The sequence below is a fragment of the Pteropus medius genome, unplaced genomic scaffold, assembly GCF_902729225.1.
Source record: "Pteropus medius unplaced genomic scaffold, Ma_sr-lr_union100, whole genome shotgun sequence".
In the NCBI taxonomy this organism is placed as follows: Eukaryota; Metazoa; Chordata; class Mammalia; order Chiroptera; family Pteropodidae; genus Pteropus; species Pteropus medius.
In genome coordinates, this window is record NW_024351073.1 from 9,748,869 (window position 1) to 9,757,353 (window position 8,485).

At 30.7% G+C, this 8,485-nt stretch overlaps 1 pseudogene; it reads right to left on the reverse strand.

Moving 5' to 3' along the window:
- Positions 1-1,330: 1,330 nt before the first annotated feature.
- LOC120586413 (uncharacterized) lies at positions 1,331-1,449 on the reverse strand (annotated as a pseudogene).
- Positions 1,450-8,485: the final 7,036 nt, after the last annotated feature.

The following is an 8,485-nucleotide window of genomic DNA, read 5'->3' on the forward strand; positions in this document are numbered from 1 at the left end:
CCTGTAGGCAATGCAGTCCTAAAGCAGACTTGGTATGGTGAAGTAGGTTTAGCACAGCATTTACCACGTATACCAAATTGACTCACCCATGAGCACTGATTTCTGCTACGCAAGTGTATTTTTCTACAAAGTATCCAGAAAAAAAAGAACAGTCCCAATGACTCACTCAATTAAAACAGAAATCTAGTAATTCCTGCTATTTCCATTATCACTCTCATCCTTATAGTGAAAGTAAAGGTCTTAAAGAATATAGTCTAATATATGCCTGACTGTATAACTTATCATCTAAACAGGGACAATTTTCAATAAAATAATCTAATTTTGAAACATTTTTGTTTTACTAAAATATTAATTCATTATATTGGTGGATATAGTAAATATTTTCATTATGTTTTCAAAAATAAAATTATCTTTAAAACAGAAACACAACCTTGTCAGCAAAGTAAAAATGTTTTAATTGTTTATTTTTTATTATATAAGGAACAAATTAAGAATAAAAAGAGCAGAGGAAGTATTCTGAATATTTGTTTATGTGAATTAGTTTCTTAGCCCTAATTGTCCCTAAAAGCTTATTGTATTTTTGCTTGATAAATCCATTTTCAATATGATTACTTTAGTTTATTTTTATAAAAGCATCAGTAATTACCTTCAAATTTATATTTTATTATTGCAAAATTTGAAATTGAAACACTCCTTAAAATCATAATATTTTTCATTTAAAAAGTAATTTCTCTAAGGGGCTTAGCTAAAAACAAATTCTACTAATAGAATGTTTTCTTACTTATTTTTTTCCTTCATTTTAATGGGCAAATATTTAACTTTCAGGGGTTTTCACCAATGCTGCACTTTTTTCTGCATTTAGAGTGCCTTTCCCTGATAAACACTTTATAAAATGAAACTTATTAAATAAGTTTTCTTTCTTTATGATTATTAATGTATTTTTTTCTAGAGTGCTAGCCGAAAAGTCAAACCCTTGCCCAGTTTTATCCAATTTTGGTACAGAACATACATTGATTTGAATAAAAAATTAGTGTTATAAAAGTATATTTTTCCAACAAGTAGTTATTCAAAATTCAAAATTAAACCATGTACGATATTTTAGCTCTCTTTATTTAATATTTTCAGGTCTACTCTCGCCATTATAGAGATAATTATAAATGATTTCCTGTTAGAAATATATGTTTTAATGACTGCAATTCACTAAAAGCTTAAAAATTTGTGTTTGCTGTTTGTTTTTATTATTATTATTTTTTAGGTGAGGCAATCTTTGGTTGACCTCACAGATTGCAAGGACCTTGTCAGCTTACAATCCCTTATTTTTTATTTTATACGCCTACAGCACCTGGTCTTCCTAGGTGGTCTCCCATCCAAGTACTTACCAGGCCCGGCCCTGTTTAACTTCCGAGATCAGACAGGATAGGGCTTATTCAGGGTAGCATGGAAGTAGACTGTGTTTGCTGTTTTAATTGTAGAATATTTCACTAAATATTTCCAACTGGCATTAAACTACAACAAAAAATATATTCACTACTATTATAGCATGTAGATTGATTTAAAACATAGTTGTTCAAGAGTTCAAACAGTTCTAAAATCTGATTAGGGACAGGCAGTAAAAAGAGAAAAGGGAATTACATTTGAAAGAAGTTTAAAGAGAAATTTAGATTTTTGCTTAAGGAGGTAACACGCTGGCACCTTTTGCTCCATGTTGCGCCTGTACAAAGAAAGGTTGTGACAGAATATAAATGAAGTCATTTTAGAACAATAGTCATTTGATCTCAATGAAAGCCAGGCTTCAAAAAGTGATACGCATAGACATTTACTATAGACACCTGTGATAATTCTTCTTCCTGGGGGATAGTCTTAAAATAACTAAATTATCATTCCCTCCATGGACTTGTTTCTTTTGGTTTTCACATTATCAGAGCCATTCCTACAGATTCCATAAAGGATATAAAGGTCTAAATTTTATTTAAGCTACATATTCATCATTAAGCTTCTTGAGATGTTGAAATACAATACATTTAAGATTTCATTAAAGGCACAACTTGTCCTTGGAAGAGAAGTGTTTATTTATTATGTTGTATCTGGGAAGGGTTGGATAAGAAAATAAAGTGCCCTGGTATAAAAATGCTAAACTGAATGAGATGACAACAAATATAAACTAGGGCTGTTGCAAACAGAACATAGGGTCATCTTTTAAGTATATGGCATATGTCCTGTCGTCTCCCACCCTTTAGTATAGCAGCCTATAATCATTGATCAGTGCCTTCTTTTCTTCTTGTCCCACATTCTGCTTCATAATTATCAACACAGAACACTTAAAGGTAATGGTAAATTTTTTTTGGTGAGATATGTACCCAGCACAGGGCACAGTTGATTCCAAAGACAAAGCCTTGGTAAATAAGAGTATATAATTGAAACAGAGAGAGAGAGGAAGAGATAGATGATAGATAGATGATAGATAGATAGATAGATAGATAGATAGATAGATAGATAGATAGATAGATAGATAGATAGACAGACAGATGGAATATAGATAGATAGATAGATAGATGAGATAGATAGATGAATGAATGAGTAGATAGATAGATTGAATGATGATAGATAGATAGATAGATGATAGATGATGATAATGAGATAGATAGATAGATAGATAGATAGATGATAGATAGATAGATAGATGATGATAGATAGATAGATAGAGATCTTTCATGAACAAAGAAAAGCAAATTAACAATGAATATGTTTCAAATGATTAAATTAGGGAAGAACCTAAAATATGAATTAATTGCAAAATGCCACAAAAGTTCAGATAGGTTGTGGAAAACAAAACATAGAATTTATAATTACTAAGTTGAACTTACAATTATTGTTGAAACATTTAGTAATTGAATTTGAAAACAATGAAACACATAGATTAGCTCTCCTTTTGAAAATATATTTTAATATCACCAAAGACCTTCTGCCACACTTTTAATTAAACATATCTAACCAAATTTCAAAACTTTTTGGCAAGGAATGCACTCCCTACTCCTGTTGGAAGGATTAATTAATGCTTGTACAAATGAGATATACATAACAAGGATAAGACATTGAGAGAAAAGAAACATATTAAATACTTTAAAGAATGAGAAGGGATTATATCAAGTAATTTAGTTTTTAAGAAATACAATACAGCTTTTATTTGTTTAATATTATTATCTGTCTTTCTAGTCTGTTATCTTGTTTTAGGATAATACAAACTAAATGCTTAGTGTCATTTAGTTGAAGAGGTCAATCTTGAAGAAAAATTATTTCATGAAAGTCATATATGTCTTGAAAATCAAAACTAATGTTTATATAAAGTATGGTTTAGAAAACAATGTTCTTCTAGAATTAACCATCAGTTTACAAAGTTATCATATTAATTGCATTGTAAACACAAAAAGACTTAGAAATAATAATGTTTTATATAAATGTGGTCTTTAATTACCTACAAAGAATAGCAAGATCTTAATTGCTATTGCAAAAGCACAAGCAATTTTTTTTCAATGTATTATAACAGTGGGGCTTTGGAACATTTTCAGTATTAGGGAGGGAAATTCCACTCAACTATCTATCTGTTGGAACCTAATTCTTTCATTGATATTTCTTCTATAATAAAAAAAATAATTTATACTTAATTTTTTGTATGATCTATTGATTATTTCAAATGTGCATTATTTACGACCAGGTTATTAGCTGAGGAGAGACTTATGAGGTTTCAAATGGTCAAGTAATCTAAGAAAACATAATAGTTGTACATGGCAGAGACGATGTATTGCATTTATTTTGTGTATAATAATATCTAAAGTGATTCATTGCACACTGTTCCACTTGTTATTGCTGTATAAGAAATTAATGAATAATTTAGTATCTTGGAACACCATTTTATTATGTTTATAAATTCTGTGGTTCAGGAATTCTGATTAAAAAAAGGGACATCTTGCCTCTGTTAAATGTTTTCTATGGCCTCCACTGGGAAGACTTGAAGGCTTGGAGTCCCATGATGGGTAGGGCATAGAATCATTTGTGGGCTTATCTTTTTGCCTTTGGTCTGGCATGGCTTGAAGACTAGCAGGCTATCCAGAGCACCACTATATGGCATCACCAAGTGGGCTGGGTTTCTTTACAGCATGGTGGCTTTGGGGCCATTGGACTTCTTATTTGTCAGCTCAAGATTCTAACCCTGAAAGTTTCAGTGACCATGGAAAAAAAGACAAATTGCCTTTTATAATTTACCTCAGAAGTCACAGAACATAATTTATGCCATAGTCCTTTGGATGAGGTAGTCAAAAGCTTGCTTAAACAAAAGAGAAGAAATAGAAATCTCTACCTCTCAACGGGAGAAGCGGCAAAGAATTGGCAGCCATCTTTTAAAATCAACATACACATAATAGGATGTGTGTGTGTATGTGTGTGTATTTATGTACATATGAATATTTGCACATAACTATCTAATTATATATGCATATATACACGAATAGATTATACTAATATGTATATTTGTTTAAATAATGGTTATACTTAAAAGTAAGCATCATAGTTTAGATGTAGAGCCAATTATAAATGTACATCTGTGAATCTTTGGGAGGTATATTTTTCAGCTATAGCAGCCATGAACATACAGATTAAACTGCAGTTAGAATGAGATCGTCCTTTCGACTAAATTAAAAAAAAATAAAATGTACAATCACATTTCCGTCATTAAAATGGTAGAATAATTTTACAGTTTATTTGTATGAAATATAAACTCAAAAAGATTTATCTTTATCTTATATTTTTAAATTTTAATTTTATCTGCACATTTTACAACTTACATAATATAATAGTCTTACATATCTTATTTGTAAATAATAATATATGTATTTGGGTTGAATGCTCACATGATTTAAATGGTTAGATATAAAATAAAAATATTTAAAAACTACTATTTTATATAATCTTCAGAAAGCAGGGTTAGAGTTGATTCAGTTTAATTTAATTTTCACAAAGCTCAGTACAGATGGAATTAGACACCTGCTTTTGCTCACCTAGTACTGTCCATCTGTGGGTTGGTGCAGACTTGAGATCATTTCACCCTTCTAACAGCTGTGAAAGTACCGTTAATGAAATGTTTCTATTTTACACTGCAATATACTATTTCACTAGAAGCAAAGCAGATATTTTACCTCTGATCATTCACCTTCCTATAAACACATAAAAACATGATTTAGAAGTAAAAAAAAGAAAAGCTCGAATAGTCATAAAAATAAGTGAGTTTGGGGAAGTTGTCTATATTTCTCTTTCACAGTGTTTTCTCTTAGCATCCATCTCAACTTTTTGGGTTCTTGAATACCGGGTTTAGAAATCTGGTCAATTCCTTAGCTCCTTAAAAAATCCCTGTGATTTTCAATGTTTGGCACCTAACTTAAATTAGATAACAATATTCTATATGTAACTTATACCTGGAAACAAAACTTCTTACAGAGCCATTTGAAAAATACAGTTATTAATCTTTCCTTTTTATGACTCGGCATCTTTTTTTTTAAAATAGATAGAATTTCAATTTGAATTGTAACATTATTTGCCAACCTTTCCCCCCTATTCTTTCTTATCCTTGAAAGACTATCATACCAAATACAGAATAAACAATAGAGCTTCATATAATGTTTTGATTATAGCTTATTAGAAATAGACTTGTTTTCTACTTATCACTCCCTCTTCAATTTTTCATTGAGCTGTGCTCTCCTGGAAATTCTGTTGAGTGGGAAGATATGAGCTTAAGTAAACATATATTGAACAGCTGAACCGAAATGCTCATAGTCTTGAATAAATTACTCATTGGCACCAGTACAATGCACAGATATTTTCATGCACAGATATTTCATAATATTATATTTGAGGGAAAATGTGTTTGATAAAGAGTGAAAACAATTCTATAATTACTCAGAAAGATAACATTAGTTAAGTTAACCAAATCAATGTTTCATCTAATGGTTTATATTTCATTAGATTTCGAGAATGTTATGTTCTAAATCATGCTGAGATACTAAATCATTAAATATGATGGGATCAAGTTAATTCTGATTTATCTGATTTCGTGTAAAGAAGAATATTGCTAAATTTTGAATATGTATATAACAATATTACTTATAGACAGAAATTACTCAATTTCCTTGATCTGCATTTTACCATTTTCTCCGTCTGCAGAAAAAATATCAATTCCAATCCTATTATTTTCTTTATCAATCTATTCAAAATACTTTGCGATAGCTAGGAAAAAATGAATTTGATACTCTACCATTTAACTTAAACAAATTAGATATAGTTTCCTCACAAATTCTCCTCAATTTGGTCATTCAAATTTCAGGATTTTATGAAAAAGAAAAAGTGCCTCTTTTGATTAATCTCATTTGTAAAGTATTAAGATGCCTTTAAGAAGTGATAGCAGATGTATTGTAGGTTTTCATATTTCCACTTAATAATTCCTCTTCTGCAGTTGTAGCTTTTTATCTTGTTCTAAAGGTAGGAGCAAAACTTCAGCTTTTTCAGACTCTTTTGAGTGAAAGCAGCACCACTTTCCAGCTTTCAATCAGAATTAGAAGGAGCTGGAGAGAATGTCATTCCCATCCTTAGAGAAAGATAAAAAGACGTATCAACTATAAATTAAGGACTTTTCTTGAAAACATTAGAGAACTGAAGGTCAAACAATATACCTAATATCTAAAGAAATCTAGGTCCCTGAGGACAGAAATAGAATCTGAGAATTTACTTATCTAGGACAGATACCTGGTCATATAATCTGATGAGTAGATTCAACTAGAAAATTTAAATAAGTTTCTAAAGTCTGAATATGGGCTAGCATGAGAATGTGAAGTTCTAGTAGACCAAGACAGGGAAATCTACATGTATTTCTAGGCTGTTTTTCCTAGAATTCCACCAGGTGCTAACATGGGAGATCAGGAAAAATACTTAGAAAGTTTTCACATATGGTGTTTACTTAGCAGAGGCAGGACGTACTTCAAGAACCCATCCAGGTGTATCTCATAATTATGTATTCAGTAGTCCTCTCTTATCCATGGAGGATATGTTCCAAGATCCCCCAGTGGATGCCTAAATCCAGGGATAGTATCCAAACATATACACTATGATTTTTCCTATACATGCAAAACTATGATAAAGTTTAATTTATAAACTAGGCACAGTAAGAGATTAATGACAACAAATAATAAAATAGAACAATTATAACAATATATTGTAATAAAAGTTATGCAAATGTGGTCTCTCTTCTCTCTCTCTCTGCCAATCTGATAATTGAGATAACTACTAAATGACTGATGAATGGGTAGCATATACAGCATGGATACATTGAACTAAGGGATGATTAATGTCCCAGATGGAAAAAAAGTGGGACAGTACTAGATTTCATCACATTACTCAGAATGATTCACAATTTGAAACTATAAGTTGCTAATTTCTAGAATTTTCCATTTAATATTTTCAGAACAGTTAATTATGAATAGTTGAAACCATGGAAAGCAAAACCACAGATAAGAGGCAACTACTACATATAATTATTATATAATGTATAAATATATAACTATATATTTATTAAGATACATGGATAAGAAAAAAAAATGTAGTCTGTGGGCATTGGTGGAAACCCACTGCAGTAGGAAGAGGAGGAAAGAAATTGGGGGGAAAAATCCTAGCCGTGGTTAAAGATGAGTGGTGGAGGCGAAAGGAGCAATCACTGAATAGGCTAAAGAACAGACTCGAGATGATAGAAAAAAGAATCAGTGAATATGAAGTGGAATTTTAGAAACTGTCCAATCTGGAAAAAAAAAAAAAAGGAGAAAACAGGCTGAAAACAAAAAAACAAAGTCTCAGAAGCCTGGAAGAGTTTAATGAGGACTCTAACATTTGTATCACTGGAGTCCGAGAAGAATAAAAAAATTAAAGTCAATGGGGCTGAAAATATAGTGTGAAGAAATAATGGGTTAAAATTTCTGAGATTTGAAATTTGATGAAGTATACAAACATGCAGAAAAACAATAGCTGAGTGAACACCAAATGGGATAAATCCAAATAAGTGCATGCCAAGGAACATAATAATCAAATTTTTGAAAAATAAAGACAAGGAAAAAACTTGAAATCAGCAGAAAAGACCCCTGAGCTACAGAGGAAAAATGAGAAATGAGAGTAGGTTTTGCATCAGGAATCAAGAAGACAGAAAGTAAATGCCACATTATTTTTCAAGTGCTGAAGGAATAAAACTTTCAGAATCCTAAATCAAAGAAACAAACAAACATCTTCAGGAATGAAGATGTATTCAAGACAACCTCAGAAGAGATAAACTACGAAAATTTTGTGCCAATGTAACCTATGCTAAAAAAAAAAAATCCATGAAATCAAACTAATACAAAGGATTGCATAAATAAATAAATTGAAGAGAAGTTATAAATCTTCCTTACAGAAAAATTCT